The sequence below is a fragment of the Phasianus colchicus genome, chromosome 21 (assembly GCF_987193195.1).
Source record: "Phasianus colchicus chromosome 21, bPhaCol1.hap1.1, whole genome shotgun sequence".
NCBI classification, from domain to species: Eukaryota; Metazoa; Chordata; class Aves; order Galliformes; family Phasianidae; genus Phasianus; species Phasianus colchicus.
In genome coordinates, this window is record NC_143456.1 from 2,106,198 (window position 1) to 2,126,225 (window position 20,028).

At 42.2% G+C, this 20,028-nt stretch overlaps 1 long non-coding RNA gene across 1 annotated transcript; it reads right to left on the bottom strand.

The window, feature by feature from the left end:
• Window positions 1-246: 246 nt before the first annotated feature.
• Window positions 247-18,780, bottom strand: LOC149915301 (uncharacterized). The gene is made up of 4 exons (XR_016459224.1): window positions 18,248-18,780; window positions 14,529-14,755; window positions 6,121-6,230; window positions 247-330 (listed from the first exon to the last, which is right to left on the bottom strand). It is a non-coding gene; the product is annotated as an uncharacterized LOC149915301 (long non-coding RNA).
• Between the last annotated feature and the right edge of the window lie 1,248 nt (window positions 18,781-20,028).

Sequence of the window (20,028 nt, forward strand, 5' to 3'; positions counted from 1 at the left end):
TACAGAACTTTACACGAGCAGCAAGTCAATGTTGACAGCATTAGTAACAACACTCAAAATATACGACAACCCACTCATCTTCATTTCCAAATCAACCATCAATTTCTTCTCTTCTGCAGAAGCAGCTCAACAGTTACAGCTAAGACTTCAGTACTCTTCAGATCTGGAGATACTTTCAAGGGAAGAGTCCTACAGCAAACTCATCCTGATGTACAGACTGCATTGTGCCTCCTTCAGTAGCTGTAGCTGGGTAACTTCACATTCTGAAGTGTAATACAATTAGGGAATGGGGTATTGTACCTGTAAGCCATTACACGTGTGTGCTACAGTCTGCAAAGCAATAGCAACAGATAAAAACAGTTTGTTCAACAACAGTAATAGAAGTGCTTGGTAATTCCATGTTTTTTAATGCAATGTACTCTGAAATGAGATTCGAAAACTAAAAATCCTTGAGATGGGAGTGATCGCATTTAAAGCTGTTCATTCCTGAATCTGTCAATCTCAGCAGTGACATTCAATAAAGAGAAAGGAAAAAGAAAGTGATCCTGTGTGGGCTGGTGACTGATCAAGGTTTAAACAGTCTCATTTACTGGTTACTTCAATATTCAATAATGAAGAACAGTTTTCTTGCTATCAAATGACCATAATTTCCCAGTTGTTTATTCCTTTTAGAGCCAAAAAGCTATCTGCTACTTAATTGCTTGCAAAAGCCAATGTATGCTTTCATTAGTGTTTTTTATACTTTTGCTCCTTTCTACAAGTTGCTAGTAGTTTGAGGGAAGTAAGCACCAACACAACACCCACAGATCTCACCCACAAACCCATTCACATTCCTAACAAGCTGCAAACTAACCAAACAAAGAAGCCTAGAACTGCTACCACAGCCTTACATCCTTTTGGAAGCTCCCCAGCTTCCAAACGATGCATTCGTACAATTACAGCTGTTCCTAAAACATAGCATGGGTGGCTGCAAAGGTCTGGAAAAATATCTAGTAGCTCCCCTATAAAACATACCCTCCATTATCAATGTTGCCAACCAAGTACGGCTGCTCTGCAGGGCTACGCAGCTGGGAACACAGGGCAGGTATGTCTGGAAGCATCTGTCTTTGAGTTGAGAAATGACACTGCAGTTGTATCTGAAAGCTGATTCTGCTACTATTAAGAGAAAAGCTTATTAGTCTGTCAAGCTTACGTGGTGAATCTGCAACTCTCTGGCTGACTACAGTGTGCTATTTATTTCATAAGGCCTACAGTAAAATTGTTCAATAATAACATAAGGAGTAAAAACCACAACCACGTGTGTTAACACACAGCATGTCAAAGTTAATTGAAAGGTCTATATAGCTTTTAGCAAGGGAAAGGCTCCCCACTCTTGCCTTTAAGCAACATATTTGGTAATAAGGTAGTACAATCAAAAAGCAGGCCTTCCTCCATAGGGAACGCATCCTGATGCTCTGATTTCTGACAGTATCCTGCACTGACCAGGGCTGGGAGACGGATCTGCCTACACCTTTCCTTCAAAGTGAACACAGTAAAAATACCTAAGGAGCACTGAATCTCCAGAATTAACCTGGAGATCACAAATCAAAGCAGGTTAAGTTCTACAGCTGCAAAAAATGTAGATGCACCAAGTATGACAGATTAAAATAAAAGCTATCTTGCTCTCTTTTGCCCAACAAGAGCTTTTGAAACAAACAACAAAGAGTGAACAAGCAAACCACATCCTCCCCAGCTACAACTGCAAAACACTCCCCAGACAGCAATCCAACTTCACCAAAGTTAAGGGTAGTTAAGTGGTTAGAAATTACTCTTTCACTGCCACCATTTGGGATTATGTCAACTGCATGGTAAAAGCACAGGGGGTGACTGACAGCTTTTTACAGAAACCACAATACTGAAACCGTGTTTGCTCATCCCTCAAAAGGCCAGAGAAGACTTTTACAAAAGAAATAATACAGTAAGATGTGAAAGGCAATTTTAGAATTTAAATGAGAAAGTGGCGATTGTGCTTTCAGCCCTTCACTACAGACAGAATAGCTTTGCTATAAATTTGGGCTGAAACCAGAACAATTCATCTACCAGAAAAATAGAAAGAAAAAAAAAAAAAATCAACAAACGACCTCTCCACATTAAAAACATCCTCACATTAGTGGCCATCGGATCCAAGGCTCCATCCCTCTCAGGGACAGGAACACAAACAAATAGGTCACTGGAGTGCTCCATTTAACTGTGAAACATCACAAAGCACCCGAAAAGGATTCTGCAGGGCAATACACCAGCAAGATGAAAGATGTTCACAGTGTGTGCATCCCACGTTCCTTCACATTCTTTGGGTGTACTCAACCATGGAGAAGAGAAGCTGTTGGTGCAGCCAAGCAGTTAGCTGCTACATACCAACACCAGTGCAGTCCCAAGGGGCTCGGTTATTCACATTCATCAGTGCTTATTTGACATGGGTGAACTGAAGTCAGAAGACAAAACCAAGGTGAAAGCCACAAGACAGATCTGGGAATGCTTCACTACTGCCATAGCTCAAGAAGAACAGCAGGATCCCTCCTAATAACTCCCCCCAAAAAACTCCCAAAGTCCCAATGGGTGCACGCTACCCCAGTGCCTCCACAAGAAGCTTCTTAATTCTGTTCTGCTTATTGATAATTAAGCAAGAAGAAACTTTCCTGCATCTGATGAGGTGGAGAAAAGATCAAAAATAAAATACAAGTTGGACAGTGTGCCCTTATTATAGAAAAAAAATGGTAAAAATACCTGGGGACAACCATAAAATAAGTCCAGGCCACTACAGAAATCTTTCAGTCTCTGAGCAAAAGCCATAAGCTTTCCCAGAAACATCAATCTTAAATATCACGTCCATTCTTGTTTTAAGTTCTCCCTTTACTGAGAAACCCAAGTGCCTAAATGGTTATTTGTAGAATACTAATAGCCACAGTTTGCAATGGAAATGAAGACATACTGCAGCAGAAACCATATGCAGGCAGTCCTTTTGGTAAGTCAGAGTGCAGAGAGAGGATGCAAGCTGCAGAAGTCAAGAATCATAGCCGTGGCAGAAAACATTTTATTTGAACACGCAGCCACTATGAAAAGAAGATTTATCTCACAGCTAGCCTACAAAATGCCACCTCAGCTGTTGAAAGCTTCCACATTCAACTCAAATTCACATTGGCCATTAGACACACACAGGCACCAGCCAACTGTTTACCAAGAATAGAAATTTAGAACTATCTCCTATCATCATGATGGAGAGAGACAAAAGGAAACAGGGGAGACTAACAAGCCTCATCCCAGTGCTTCCCCCATCATTTTTTGTTTTTTTTTTTTGTCAGTTTAAATTAAAACTGTTTAAAGTCAAGTCTCCAATTCACTATTTAGACTTGTAACTTAAACTAAGAACGCAATTGTGCATTGAGAAGATCTGTCCCTTCCACATGGACCAAAATACTTCAGTTTCTAAACACAGCAGTTCAGTTTATTTATAAGGACAGCACATTTTGTCATCCTCTCTTGATGAAGGAATCACCAGTACCTTCAGAAAAATGCTTTCTAAAAAAAAAAAATCTTTAAAATACAGCTGCAAAAGAAACACTTGTTTTCTCCAGCAGATTGCTTGTTCACCATCAGGTACTTCCATGAGAGGCTAAGTCTGGTTCTCACTCAAGATAAATAGCTTCAGACTAGAGAGAGGGAAGTTTGAAAGCACTTGCTCTCAATCTTCAGACAGAGCAATGCTCTGACTCCAGCTCTTTCTTCAGGCAGTTTGCCTTTACACCAATCTAAGCTTAAAGAACACTGCTTGTCAATGAACAGACATCAGGATTCAGGTGGATTCCCACAACACAAGGCTGCACACAGCTCTCCCAGCAAGCCAGGGAAGCAATAGAGAATTTAAACCTGTCACTGCCCGTTCTCCCAGGGAAACAAACCCATTCAGCTCCTCGCATTCAGCACCCATCACAGCCTCACGCATTTTTCCTTGGAGAAAGAAAAACCAGGGGAAGAAGAGTTTTTTGCACAGAACACTTTTTTCGCCTCCTCTGATTGCAGTCCTATTACCTGTCAGGATTCAGCCTGCTTCACAGGGATCTCTTCAGAAACAACTAATGAGAAGAAGGCAAGCGTAAAGCAAGTTGGAACCTGCACTGAAATTTCACAATACCAAAATGCAAAATCATCCATAGGAATACAGATCAGATGTAACAGGGGCAAAGATCTGAGATGTTTGGCAAGCTGTTAGAAGCGGGCACAGCTAACCAAAGATGAAAAGTATTTGGGAGGTGATGCAGCAGCATACTAATGACTCCTTGAAAAGAATTGCTGCTTTAAAAGGCATGGAGAAATCAGACTTCCAAACAGCTAGTCTTAAGGTGTTCAAGCATACCACCAGAATGACCAACATGGTTCAAGCCACGTGCAAGGGCCAGGGGGAAAGTGTAAAGTCTGCTCACGCACACAGCTTTATAGTGCAAAGGATCAGCTTGGCACAACACAACACTTAGCAATGTGGCAGTTATACTGATCCTCATCAGTTTGCAAAGGGAGCTGCAAGTGGAGACCCATGCTCCACTACCACTTGTATCTCCATGGGTGGAGAGTTCACTAACTGCTTCTGCTGGGAACTGCAGCCTGTTACCTCTCAGATGTCAGCCATGGTCATAGCACCCTTTCCTACTAAGGACAGTGGGACTGTTCAGCCAGAGGCTCCACTGGGAGCATAGGTGGCTACGGGTAGGGATTTCACTAACAGCATCATGCAAAATTTGTTGCAGGCATTGGCTCACTCACTAAAAGGCAAGAAAAATAGCAAGCGAACCACAATGCATTGGCAAATAGTCCTGAGCAATACAAAATAAAGCAGATGTAGTAGCATGGCTATATGCCATGGGACTATCCATCACAAAAAAGCTATTTTAATCTGGCCTACTTCAGGTGCCATAAATATGTTGAAGGTAACTGCAAACCCTTAGGCACCACTGTGACAAGCTTGTGTACTTCAGCGCTCTGTGAACTTCACTTCAGATCACAGGGCTCGTTATCAGTTGCTCTTGCTATTATGCAATTGTTGTGGATTCCATGAGCAGAGAAAAAGGGAGTATAGGTGAGTTAGTTGAACATATTTCTTCACTAACTTACTGCCTGGGAACACCTCAAGAGCAGCTTGAAAGCACAGGTCAAGAAGTGCAGTGGTTACAGCACTGAGAACAAAATCCAAATGGCTCCAAGGATGAGAAATGCTAACTGCTGTGATTACTGTAAACTGACCATAAACAAGATACTGTGATAAAGAGAAAAGGATGGGCAGAGTTTTCAAAGGACAGTAATTTTTCCACTGCCTATCAGCAACAGTTCCATCTCTGGTCTCCCCTCACGTGCTACAATTACTTGCCCCTGAAAGTGGCACTGAGCACTCCTGAAAGCATATTTCTCACAACTGGTTCTCATTCTGGTGAAAGTGACTGAGTCTCTGCCACACATACTGAAACCTCCTCATGGCCTACTTCCCAGAAGACGTGAGATACAGGCAGGGGGGCAGCTTTCACAGATCTAACAGGCAGTGTTGAACCTGAAGCTTGCAGGTGGGAAAGTAAGCTTGCCAATTCCAGTTCCCTCTTTGGCATCTTAAACACGAAGGGAAGTTTTCTGACTGTTGGCTGGAAGCTACGTTAAGGCACATGTGAGATGAGGAGATGATCCCAGGCAGCCATCAGGGCTTCACCAAGGGCAGATCATGCCCGACCAATTTGGTGACCTTCTATGATGGAGTGATATAATCAGTGAACAAAGAAAGGGCAATTGATGTCATCTACCTGGATATGTGCACGTGACGTGGTCCCACACCACATCCTTACCCCCTAAAATTAGGAAGAAAAGGATTCGAAGGTAGACTTTGCAATAGATAAAGAAAAGGTTGGGTGGTTGCAGCCAGAGGATTATGGACAGGGGTTGTGTCCAGGTAGAGGCTGGTGATAAGTGGTGTCCTCCAGGAACAGTGCTCTTCAACGTGCCAGTAGCGTGCGCTCGCAGCCCAGAAGGCCAACTGCATCCTGGGCTGCACCAGCAGAGGGCAGGGAGGGAACTGTCTCCCTCTACTTTGTCCTTGTGAGGCCTCACCTGGAGTAATGCTCCCAGACCTGGGGCCCCCAGCACAAGAGGGGCATGGAGCTGTTGGAGTAGGACCAGAAGATGGCCACAAAGGTCCTCAGATGTCTGGAGCACCTCTCCTACAAAAAAAAAGAAAAAAAAAAAAGGGTGAGGGATCTGGATTTGTTCAGTATGAAGAGAAAGCTACAAGAAAAACTAGTTGTGGCCTTCCTGTACGTAAAAGGAAATTACAAACCTGGAGGGACACTGAATTTTTAGTTTGACAGCAATAGAACAAAAGGGAACAAATTTCAACTAGAAGAGTGGAGATGTAAGTTACATAATGGGAGAAAATTTTTCACTGAGAAGATGAGGCACTAGAACAGGCTGCCCGAGAAGCTGTGGATGCCCCATCCCTGAAGGTTTTCAAGGCTGGATTGAGCCATGGGCAGCCTGATCTGGTGGACCATCTTCATTGTAAAGAGAATGACCAATTTTGAAGCAAACTTCCTTACGAAATGAGCGCCCATCGTATTTTTTTTGAAGTTGTTCTTTACTAGCCAACATGTTTATTTGAAAAAAGAAGTTACAGATTTGGTCTTTAGGTCAGCTACTGCATTTGCAGTTTGCATTTGCTAGCCAATTCAATTAGTGTGCAACACAATATTTGGCCATCTAAGGAAAAATTGGGCTGGGAGAATGAGGTGGGTAACACTGAACATTATCCCTGCAAATTTCTGAGATTAAAGGTGCACATGAAGGAATTACAGAGGAGAATATTATTAGGGAGTTTTAATTATTAAGTTACACAGTACCAGGAGAGGAATATTTCATTTATGTAGTCTACAAATAGTCAGCCATACTGAGAACAACAGGAATCTAATAGCCTCAGCTAAATCAAATGAATTAAAAGCATAAAATTATACACATGCCTACACACCCTGAATAGCTCTTTTGGTGTTAGCCTTGATGTAAGGCCTGGATTCAATGGAAATTACTTTACAAATTAGAGCACTCAGGTAGCCCAGATAAAAAGCAATCCTTCACGTTGAGGGACTAATAACATATTTCTGAAAAAGCAGCAGGAGGAAGGCCTGGGGCACAAGCCTGGCACAAATGCACAAAGCACATATGTGGAGACTGAAGGTTAGCCTATTAACAAACGCTAGGCACCCTGTGCCATCCCAAAGAAAACAGATGAAGGACCAGAACGCACAACCCAGTACAGTTTGTTCTGCTGAAGAGAAATAACCACGAACAGCTGTTATTTCTTGCCAAGACAGGCAGTGGATCCTTTAAAAACAAAAGGCAACCCATGCTGTTAAATGTCCCTTCACTACCCTTCTGGCTGCAGGAGCAGCACGATTGCCACTTGCTTCCTAAGCAACTCAAGTGCACAGAAAAAAAAGCATGAGAAATGGACTGTTGTACACAAAGAAATGGAACATCCAGCAAGTGAAACGTGGTCTTCACAAGACAAGTGGCAGTCTGTAGGGACTCACTACAGCTGGGCACACACCTTCTCTGGAGGCCTGGTGACCCCACAAACCAGGCTGCCATCTGAGGCGCGGTGTCAGAAAGCAAACATTTTGTCCTAGGGAAAGGCTCCACCACCTCTACCTGTTCCTTGTGGGCATCTCCAATTGTAGTATACATTCTTAACTCTGATACTTGCACTAAATTAAACGGCTTTATCCAAGTTATCCCCAGCCGACCATGCCAGGGCCAAAACAAGCACTTTTTTGATACTGTGCTGCTCTCTTCGTGCAGACCTTCGCCGCACTGCTGCCTCCCAGCTGCCTGACCTTGCAATACTCAGCACTGCCTCACTTTTCTGGTCGTCTTTGAAGCCAGAAATTTCACTAATTCATTTCCATGCTTTATTTTTTCTTAGAATTGCTTCATGAAGTCTGCGTAGGCTCAGGAAGCAACACACTGTTAGTGTGTGTCTTTTATAGCCAGGAGCTCAAGCATGAAATGGGAGAAAGACTGAGCACACATATATACACACTGCAGCATAAATGAGTGAGGATAGAGCTCACAGGATAGATGCAGAACAGCTTCCTGGCCTAGAAGCAGCTTTTCATTCCAGGAAGATGAAAACTGATTTCCCCACTCTGCTTCAATTAATTATTATAGCCATCCCCATGTGGTTAAATAGAGTATACGCTGTAAGCCAACAGATTTTCCACCAGGATTTTCAACAGTAAGGAGATTGGAGGCTGCCATTCGTGCCAGCACAGTCCCACACTCAGGTTGGCTTTCACTGTGCTCCACCAGCACTACTGCCCGTGCTTTCCTTCCTAGGAATGTTCCACAGCCTTCCCATCCACCTCACTGGCAAGCCATACTTCAAAGCAACCTGCAAAATCCAGGACGTCATCATCCAGAAGTGACTGCTGCCTTAGTGATGCTCATTGGAGCTCTTTTCCCAACTCCAATCAAAACCCAAATAAAAGCATACAATTTTGCAGAGGATAGGATATATTATGGCACTGTGACTTCTCTGCAACTTCTCCAGAGCAAATGCTCCTCAAGTTCATGTTAGCTTTCTCCTTTGGAATAAAGGCAACGTTCTATGCAGATTGGCACTGCTATGCCATGAACAAGGCAACCCAACTTGTGAGTCAGTTCTGCACATACCCTCCAAGAATGTTATGAAGATACAGCAAAGCTTCCAGCCCTTGAATTACAAAGTATTCCAATTAACACATTACAAATTATGAGGCCAGAATGTGTACAAGTATCTGCTACAAGGAACAGACCCGAAGATTCTTAAAGAATATTCTGTTCATTTGAATTGGAGCTAGTTGAGTTAAATTGATTTTTTTTTTTAATGTGTTTATCCTCTACAGGGACTTTTTTCCTTAAATGCTGATTTGTTAAAACTGTGCCTATCCAATACTCATTACTGAAATGCATGGAAAGATGCCAAAAGAAGCAGTGCCTTCTGGACTGAACAAGGGATTTATTACTGAGAGACCCATAGCACAGGGTAAAAAAAATCCATCACAAACTTATTGATTTAAACTGATTGTAAGTAATCACACACAATTTATATTAAGTGAAACATACTGCCATCTAATTTAGAGTAAGTGAATTGAATGCTACTCCTCTGAATTCTGTTTAAAAGCCAACTAATTGATACCCAAATAGAAGTAATTGAAGCTTTCAGAAAACATTAATAAAATATTAATCTCTGTTTATAATGTATTGATAGGCCATTTGTACCTATTTAAATAGTTAGACAATAATTATAGTATTATATTTCAGCAGATATTTATACATAAGCCTAAGGGCAAGTTAAACAGAATTGGACAAGTACTGTGCCTACAATGAGGAACAAAGAATTTGATAGGCAGGATGCAGTTTAAATCACTTCAACTCACGCTTAATATAGAAGCCTCAAACTTGGCCTACTTTCCATTCAAAATACAACGAAATAAAGTCACACACCTTACTAAAACATGTTTCTCTTGCCTGCAGAGGCAGCACCTTAGGATGCAAACTGTATCGTATGGCACAAGTTAGCACTGCAGGACCACACCTTCCCTGCAAGCTCCCATTCAGGGGACTGAGCTCGTCAGTCTCCCTTGATACATCACATAATTGGACAGCAGTCCTCAGAATATTAGTTAGCCCTGTAGGGAATCTTATCTCTAAACAAACAAACAACATCTGAAGGTTTTCAGTGCTCTTTTAGAACTCCCAATATGTAAACACTGACCGGAATAATAATAAAATTATTCAGAATGATGCCTCAGAAGTTTGGCTATTAATATTCAAGCATGTGGGAACATTTTATGTAATCATGTTGTTTGCTTCTAACAGTAACAGAGCATGCCAGTATACAGTTGGCTCCGGAGCTTTCGAGGACCTGAAGCCCACCTCACACCTTGAAAGTTTTAATTTTTGCAGTAACACTTCGGCATGTGTTGCACTCATGAGTTGAAAGTTAATCCTGCAATGAGCTGCATATCAGTGGAACAGTTGTCCATAACTAGCCTCATTATAATTCAATTAAGTCCATTCATGGAGTGCATTGCAGCACCAGGCCCTTAGGAATTCATGCTGCTCCTGGAGCTTAATAAATTGCTAGGTATCTTCAACAAGGCAACAGCTCCGCATCCAAGTCATAATTTACTCCTATTTGCCAGGTTAGTAGAGCCACCTGTTAACTGCTATTTCTACAAAACCAGACGTCTCCATTTGTATCAGCTTTCCCCATTATTATGGCCTGGCTCTTCAAATCAGGGTCAGCTGAACGATGCTTAGGCAGCACGGTGTTGGATGCAGACACACAGCACGTGCTGCACAAACGCAACTGCCACCTTTGCTTACCCAGCAGTATGCTCTGGGATGTCCCCCCCACTTCTCCTATTTAAGGACTTCACATTTCAATCTAACTTAATTAGAGCTGCAAGACAACTCATTATATAAGGACTGCATTCTCTGGTAAATATTTCTTAAGAGCATACATCAAGCTTCAAAACATTTTATAGGCAAAGCACACCAAAAACTACAAGGCACTGCAGCTTTTCAATTATATTAATTTAACAAGGATTTGTCAAAAGATGATGCCAGTCATGTGATGAAGCACCCCAGAAGGCTCTCTGCTCTGCTGAGATCAAGTGATGCTCCACTTCTGTGAGCCAACACCAAGTTCTAGCACAGGGTGCTCCTGCCCCTCAGGTACTTGCCCAACATGACTTCAGTTCTGGAGAAGTTGCCATGAAAAACAACATCTAATTTGGAAGTTCAGTCTTTCCAACAAATCTATCCAGTAGAAGGCAACGCTGTTTAACAGACTTCTTTCTGTCCAGTGACATAAACACTGCCTGTTTGCACTCAATTCAGAAATGCTTGCCAAAACATCCATCCAAAGACGCACTCATTGGGTGCAGGCAGCTAAACTAGTTTGGAAAGTATTAATCTTCTTTTGTTGTGGTGACGTTACGTTATAATTTAGCTTGTATTCCCATTTCATAAGCCTCACACTACTGTTTTAAGACAGTTACCAGGCTCAAAAAACATTTCTTCACAGCTTATGAGAAAGCCTCAGTCCAGGGCTGGGCCTCCCCTAACTGCACGCTATCAACTATTATGTTTTGCTAATTCTTAACCTTTTTTAACAACTAGGGTAGTGATCAATTCCCTTCACTGAGGGGGAAATGGATTGTTAATAAAGAAATAAAAGTTAGACTTCGGTCAGAGACAAGTTGTCTCAAGGGAAGGAACTGAGAGAGGTTTATTTTGTCAGGTAATGGCTAAGGTTAGGCAGATAGAACTAGCAATTTTTCCAGCTGCTTTTCTCCCTTCCCACTCATTCTCAGCAGTCTAGCTATTTGCAGTCTCTGAAGCAGATGCTAGGAAAAAAGAAAATCAGAAACAGGCAAAAAAACCCAACCAAACTAACAAAAAAACCAGCCACAAAGGTTGATAAAATGCAGAAAGACAATGCAGGTCCAATCTTTGAATAGAAAGATAACGAACTGAACAATCTGAGAATCATCTTTCAGCATCAAAAGCAGCTCACAGTAGGATTGTTTCTGTGCAGAGCTCTGCAGGTTACAGCTGTGGTCAATGGGAAACAAGCACCACACAGGTTCTTTCATGGGAACATGGCTACAATAGCATGTTCTCCTTTGTAATCTAACTTGGGAGTTAAAGCTCCAAAGAAAACTTTCAAAGACAGAGCTTTGTTGTTTTATGTAACTCATTTCCTCAGACTGGTATCGTGGTGAATTATACCACAGAAAATAAGAATCTTCCTTAGTCAAAACACATTCATCTACTGTTATGCTATGCTACCAACAGACAAATACTCAAATGGCTACTGTTAATGCCATATACTCATCCTAAAATAAAGGACCACCGTCCTTCAGCTTTAATTCAAAGAACCTCTTATAGCAAAAGCCATTTGCCATCTGTTGCTTTGCAGTAGTTGGATACTTGGCTTTGCAGTATTCAAGTGACTCCACTGCTAACAATTCCAACAGCCCAGCACTGATGACTACTGATACCACAAAGGGATACAAGGAACACGAAATGAGATGTTGCAAAATGAACTTTAGGCATGCTGAAGTAGCCGAAGCAACAGATAGTATTGCTTCCTTTCCAGCTTGATCGCTGCTCTCAAAGTTGTCTCTCACATGGGAACAAAGCTCAAGTGAGACTGCAAACACAATCCAATCAGAAATGCATTTATACGAACTTGGATAAAATCAGATTATTTCAGGCATTAACCATTTTTGTGCTAATAGACAGAAGACAGCCTGTCCCATCTCTCCCAAACCTCACCCAGGAGCTCCAGTCTTTTCCAAACAGAATATTTTTAAAATACTTCCACCAAGGCTTAAAAAAAAAAAACAAACAACCAAACAGCTCATGCTCCACCCAGCATAACACCCTCCTGCTGCTCATACCAGCTCCTCACACCTTTATCTTCTATTTGCAGTACTTGCTCCCAGGTGAGGCTGTTAATCCCAGCCTCCAGGCTGTGTGGAAATCATTACAATCACCCCAAAATCTAGCTGAACGTGGCTGAGCCAGCTCTTGCTGTGAGTGTGCCCAGCCCAGTCCCACTGCCCTCCTTCCTGCCAGCTCCTGTGCAATATTTCACTGGGCTTCCCAAGAAGAGACCCTGGGGAATGGGAGGGGAAAGTCTACCTGAAAAATATTCTGATGAAGATATGTACCAAAGTAACTGAGAAAAGGTGTTGACAGCCTACACTAGAGCGGGAGAGAAGCTGAAAGAGACATTAAGAACAGAAAAAAACTTGGGAAAAGTTTTACCAAATGATTTTTTCTTTAAAAAAAAGAAACCACCACCACCAGGCAAACAAAACAAAGAACATCACAGTGGTTTCCTTCCTCAAATCCATCATAAAATCAATTTACAGCAGTACCTCAGAGCACTGATCAGGTATTCATCTACCATAAGTAAAATAAATGCACCAGAACACTAAACTTTCATAATGAAGCACTGTCTGGCTTCAGTATTTGTCTGTTGATAGCATAGCATAACAGCAGATAAATCTGTTTTGACTAAGGAAGATTCTTATTAGCTTCACGGGTGCAGAAGGCCACCTGGGAACATAGAGCTGCAAGCAAACCTAGCACAAACCACATCCACCACTTTACTGCTCAGTTCCCTACTGTGTCAGGAATTAAATGTGTCACAGCGTAATAACATAGGGAGATTCTGGCTCAGGATAAGCTTTAAAAGACCAACCTGAAAAACTCCAATATGCAACTACCTCCAGAAGGGTTGCATGGGTTCAGTTTCTTGTTCTGAAGGAGGTACGACGCTATTCAACTTCTGGATGGGGTGAGAGGCAAGCAGGGAATCCCAGGATCCTTTTCCTCTCTGACTGCCATTTGTTTCTGTTTTACTTTTGTTTGCATTGTTTTGTTTGGAGTTTTGCATTTTTTTTTCCTTTTGGTTGTTGTTCATTTTAAAATCACAACTTCTCTGCCAGTTTCCAGGGAGATTTAGTGGCTCTGACTCCCCACCAACACAAGCAAAATACCATAAGAATTTTGCAGTCCTGGGTTACAGTTTTAGCCTCAAGAGGATTCCTGTTTAACTGAAATTGAAGTGCATGTACTGTAAGACAGCACACTAACATACACACACACAAAATCCCCTCACAATCCCATCTTCCTTTGGAATCCCTGTGACAGCAGTCCCAGACACCCCTTGCACACAGCCCATTTCTTTCTGATGTCTGCCCTCTCCTCATGCTACAGCTTTGGATCTCAGATGAGCAAGATGTTGAAATTAAAAGAAACCTATCTGTGTGACAAGAGTAGTGAGCTGGTGCAGAAGCTGTCAAACCAAGGTAGTGTCTTACAACTGCCACCGTATAATGAAAACATTCTTTAACAATTGGCAAACAACTGCAATGAGACAGAAAATAAAACTGCCTACACCTGGAGCACTCCCTGCTTCTGAGTACACTTATTTCTGCTCTGAGCTGTACAGCCATTGTGAGCGGGGGCAAACCCTGTTCCCAAAAATACCAGATCAACATCAAAAAGGAGCAGGCACAACACTTTTGCCTCCCATTCTCTGCTGTCCACCAGGACACCCAGGTCTTTCTCTTAGAGCTCCTTTCCAGCAGGTCAGCCCCCAACCTGCTCTGATGCATGTGATTATTTCTCCCTAGGTGCAGGACTTTATACTTGCTCTTGTTGAACCCCATCAGGTTCCTCTGCACCCAGTTCCCAGACTGCCTGAGTCTCCCTGAATGGCAGCACAGCTTTCTGGTGTGTCAGCTGCCCAGACACAGTTCAGTTGAAAAAACAGGCGGGGAAGACCACTGCCCAGCCAAGCACACAACTCTAGGCTAAATAACGAATATGCTTTTTCAGAAATTGGGGAATCAAAAGGAAGATGTACATGAAGCTGACAACTCTGCAGAGCACACACTTACCTGAAGTTGCACATCTGACTGTCCAGCAGCAAGTACCTTTGTTCACAGAGGCAATCAGCACAAGCTGTGTTTTGCCATAATCCCTGTCAAGTCACCGATAATTTCAGTGCCTGAGACTTTATCTTACTGCAAAGACTTCTTGACACTAGAGAAGTTGAAGATTTCCACGCTTCAGGCACTTAGGCAGTGATTTGCACAGATCACCAGGGAGTTTGGATGTTGAGCTCCTGTTAGAAGTTTGAACATTGAAAAGTAAGCAAAAACAAGCAAATATTTGAGGTATTTAGCTTCCCCAGAAGGCACCAAAGCTAAGCACACAAGTGACTAAACACTTGCAAAAGGACAAGCCTCAAACGTTGGGAGGTCACCTATGTCAGCACTGAGGCTATGAAGAGCTGTGGGACACTATCCAACACTTCTGCCTTAGCCTCCAGTGCTCATGAAGTCAATCAGGCTTGCTGGGCCTGCAGAACAGAGCCTCAATAGCTTCAGGGGTTTAATCTCTGCTAAAATTTTACATGTGAAGCCAAGTGCAAAGATGGGGGCAGAGGAATTTAGCGAGGCTGCTTGAGGCCAATGAAAATATGAGATGGTTAAGAGTAAAAGATTGGTATTGTCAAATCAATACTGCACAATAAATATAGTGAGTGCATTAATCCAATTAGCTGAGTGGAGTGAGATGAATGTGCAAGATAAAACAGCAAGACTGAAAGAGGCTGAAGTTGAACATATCCAAAAGAGAAAGACAGTGAAAACAAGATTCCAGAACAACTGGCTTTTGGCATCTACGTGTAGTCTGAGAACATAACCTGAGCACGGATGTTGTCTGAATACTTTTGGAACTTGCACCCCAGGCTCAAAGACAGAGAGTTAACAGGGACGAGCACAAGTTTTTCCACAACTGAAAGCACAACAATGCCAAAGTTCTGCAGCTGAAGCTTGTTAAGCTGTTTGTTGAATATCATTGCACCATGATACACTGAAAATAAAGAAAACTATCACTGTAAAGAACTAACTGCTTGCAGAGGCTTATTAACTTGTACCACAGCCCACACATCTTCAGCGAATGCTCAGTCAGATCTAGCACCAAACTATGAAAATAATAGGGAGGAGGAGGCCAGGCTAAGAAAAGAACTAGCAGACAAGGAGAAAGAGGTATTTTAGGCAGTTAACAATGCTTAGAGCAGAGAACTGAGCTAATAACGTATCCGTCCAGGGGTATCTGTCTGCACTGCATCGTGAGTCAATAGCACAAGAGGAACAGGAAAGCAGCCCCCAAGCATTAATTTCAACCAGGCACTGTAGTAAAAGGGAAACTCTCCCTGAATGTTTTAAACAAATGAAGACCTGACTTATGCATGCATTTATTAAAATGTTTTCAGCACTGAGCATTTTAGCTTTAAAGTGTCATGTGCTGCTTGAAAGCAAGGCAGAAGCCAAAGCATTAGGAAGAACACCATCTCTTTAGAGGATTATGAATTAAGTTAACTGCACATTAGAGATAAAATAGTGGAGTACTTGTCTTTATTCTTAATAATAAACCATAAGGCATTGAGCCACACAGTATGATTAACTTCTTTCAACTTCTCACTATTATTGCTGAGACAGCAACATGGTAGCCTCACAGGAAAAAAAAAGAAATAGATTAAGGTGAAAATTAAGTGAATTTAGGGCAGGCAAAAAAAAAAAAAAAAGCTGCACTGCAACTCAAAAGAGACAAGTCATATCCTTTTAAAGAGCAATATGAGCACTGTCAATGTTACAATGAATTCTGGAAGAAAAGTCTGAAGTGACCAGTTCTGGGGCTTAACACATTATTCTGCATCCCTTCTCTCCTCTTAACTTATAACTCATCTGCATACTTGCTCTCTAGAAGACAGTGATACCTACCAAGGAGCAGAGAAGGATGAACTACGGAATCTATGGCTGACACCAAATAGAATAATAGAATTGTTTGAGCTGGAAGGGACCCTTAGAAGTCATTTAGTCCAACTCCCCTAAATGAACAAGGACACTCACAGCTCCATCTGGTTGCTCAGAGCACAGCCCAGGCTTACCTTCAACGTCTTCAGGGATGGGGCACCCATCACCTCTTCAGGCAGCCTATGCCAGCGCTTCACCACCCTCAATGTAAAACTCTTCTCCCTATATCCAGTCTAAATCTCCCCTCTTTTAGTTTGAAATGATTTCTCCCTGTCCTGTTACAACAGATCCTGCTAAAGATACTGTCCCCTTTCTTACAGCTCCTCTTTAGATACTCAAGACTGCCCTCGGGTCTCCCTGGAGTCTTCCCTTCTCCAGGCTGCACAGCCCCAGCTCTCAGCCTGTCATCCCTTAGAGCATTTTTATGGCCCTCCTTTGGATACACTCCAGCAGGTCCATGTCCCTCCTGTATCGAGGACTCCTCACCTGGATACAGTGCTCCAGATGAGGCCTCACCGTGCAGAGCAGAGGGGCATGATTACCTCCCTGCCCTGCTGGCCATGCTGCCTTCAATGCAGCCCAGGATACAGTTGGGCCATAAGGGCACAGTGTTGGCTCTTGTCCACCTTGCCATCCATTGTAGATACATGAGGTTGTAAGTGAAGTAACAAAGTCCAAAGTCCTTTCAGGTATAACGCGTGATCTGTGACACAATGGAAGACATGCCTTAGCCAAGAATACAAGGCTCACTAAGTATCTGGAATTTTGCGGTGGCCTTTAGGCATTACAAGTCAGCTGCATGCACACATTCAGTATGCCAGACTGAGCCCCGGGGTGTTTGCCACCTAAACACACAAGACAGAATTAGAGCTGCTGAAATTTTTCCACAAAAACATGGGAAAAGGGCACTGAACCAAGATGCTTCATGGAAATTTGCTAGCTTCCAACAACTGCGGCAAGTTTCCCCATATGCTCACCTCGTAGACTGCAAGGATGTCACAACATCACAGGCAGGGCAGATAGAAACCAAAAGCCCTTTCAGGTAATTTAAGTGCTGCAGGATCAACAACCTTAGGAAAGTTGTTGCTACCAAAGCTGGCAGTACATTCCATTCTGTGGTCTGTGGAAACCTCAGGGAAAATATGAGAAGCGAGCCTTTGGTCAGATTTCAAAGGAAAATACCTTAATTACAAACTGCTTCAGGTTCACTGAGCTGATTTATGTCAGTATTTTGGGAACCTCAAAGCCTGGTTATTGCAAATACTCAGTTCCTGACTTAACAGCCCTAGGAAGTTTGGCTGGCTCCAGAATACATGTAGCTTCATTGGCATTCACGGAGGGCTGAATGCTGCTTCCTGAAGCTGTTGGTGTCCCAGCGTTCTGTTTGCTCTGCTGGCAAGCAGTGTCAGACCACAACGGTGCTGAGCCTTCAGCATTACCTTACAATGACATCTCCTGTTTTGTCTTTGGATGCTATCATGAAGTTTCATTCTTTACCCAGGAGAGTGACTTCTTTTACTTTATTGTTTTCATAGCTCTACAGGATGGGGATTCAAGCATGATGTATTACAAACAAAGAAATTTGGAAAATTAGGCTTATTTTGGTATTAGGTAAACTATGTAATCCTGCAAGTCGCTTAGTGAATTAAGAGACAAACTACTGACATTGCCAAATAGCCTGTTTCCTTTATGTTCCACATTTGAAACATGAACGCAACAGTTTCTGTTATTGAATCGCAATGGGCTGTTTTACCCTAACTTTTTCAAGAAACATTTCTAACAAGGTTTTTTCCTACCTGTGGCAAATTTAGGAACTCCTGGCATCTCTGATGCTCAACATGTAAAAAGTTTATTATCATCTTCAACACAGCTTAAGCTACCTACAGGACAGAAAAAAAAAAAAGACAAGAATTTTCAGCCCTTTAACCTGTATTTGCACCTCTTGCAGGTTCAGGCATTCACATCAAAAACATTATTTTATAGCCAGGTACTGTATTACATACGGATCATTCCCACTCATTTCTATTTAGACATCCTGCTCATATACACGTTAAATAATTCTCAGTCCTTACCTCAAAATCATAAATATCTTCATAAAAACAGTGCATTAGCCTGGAAAAGGATGTTTTATGCCCATCAGCTACTTTTGCAGACCACTTATTCCCTATTTGCCAATACTTAAGCCATTAAAAAAAATCCTTCAGAGTTGCCTGAAGACAGACATGTGCCAAAACCAAAATATACCAGAACACTAATCTTCCTTTGTAGAAATCAAACCCCCAAATCTAGTATTCTAGATAAAAGAGTAAGTCCTACACTTTACCATCATATTGACCTCTTACTGTTCTTCCTGCCCAACACATACATATATACACATATATATTTGCAGGGGTCTTTTTCCTGTCCTGAGGAGTCCAACTTGAAATATTAAAGGTCTTTCACTGCACATTCAATAGTACAATGCATTTAAAGAGAAAAAAAATAAATCAAAAGCATAAACTGCTGGTATGTATAGTGTCGGCAGAATTATCTTACTTTTCATTTGGATTCCTAGGTTTAAAGTAGTGCTTAGCTCACACCAAAATGCTGCAGGCATTCATATGCAAGGTATTTTGGAAGAGAAAGTCAAGGACACTCCAGATTTAGCATTACAGTGACAGGCCAATTCAGTCCTGGGTAGAACTGAAGTTGTCAAATGTACATGCATAAAAATAAGGTTCAGAATGACCCCCAAGAAGTCTGGATGCCAGGATTTCATGGAAGCTCACATGATCAATTAGAAAGAGATCCAACTACTTTCTGCTGAATTTCCTGGAGAGAGACTGTTCTGTTTTATCAAGCAGCCTTGGTGCCATTGAGAGCAAAGCCAAGTTGAAACTGTGGATATAAGGAACAAATTTATTTGACTTCAAATAGAGTTAAGCTTTATATTGCTGCTAATTTTATTGCAGTCACCGCAGAATAATTCTTAAAATCTGATGCTCACTTTTACTATAATCCCTCTAAATTTAAGCCAACCTAAACATATGCCAGAATGGACTTACTGCTTTGCTTATCAGTATTACCAAAAACAATGGAGGAATACAGAGAGGGAAAATTAAATAATCCCACACCATGAAACAGGGACTACAAACAGGAGTGGAAGCAACTCTTTGAAACAGTAAATAACTGCAGGACGAGGGGAAATGGTTTTAAGCTGAAGGAAGGGAGATTTAGGTTGAGCATCGGGGGAAATTCTTTACAGAGAGAGTGGTGAGGTACTGGAACAGGCTGCCCAGAGAGGCTGTGGATGCCCCATCCCTGGAAGTGTTCAAGGTCAGATTGGATGGGGCCCTGGGCAGCCTGGTCTAATATTGATTGTGGAGGTTGGTGGCCCTGCATGTGGCAGGGAGGTTGGAGATTCATGACCCTTGAGGTCCCTTCCAACCCTGGCCATTCTGTGATGAAACCTCTCACACAGAATTTTCATAAGAGACCTAACCATTCTTTACAAGAGGAAAGTGGGGGGCAGGCAGGCAAATCCTATGACAGAGGAAAAAACAGGCACAGATCCCCACCATGACCTTCTTGAGAATCC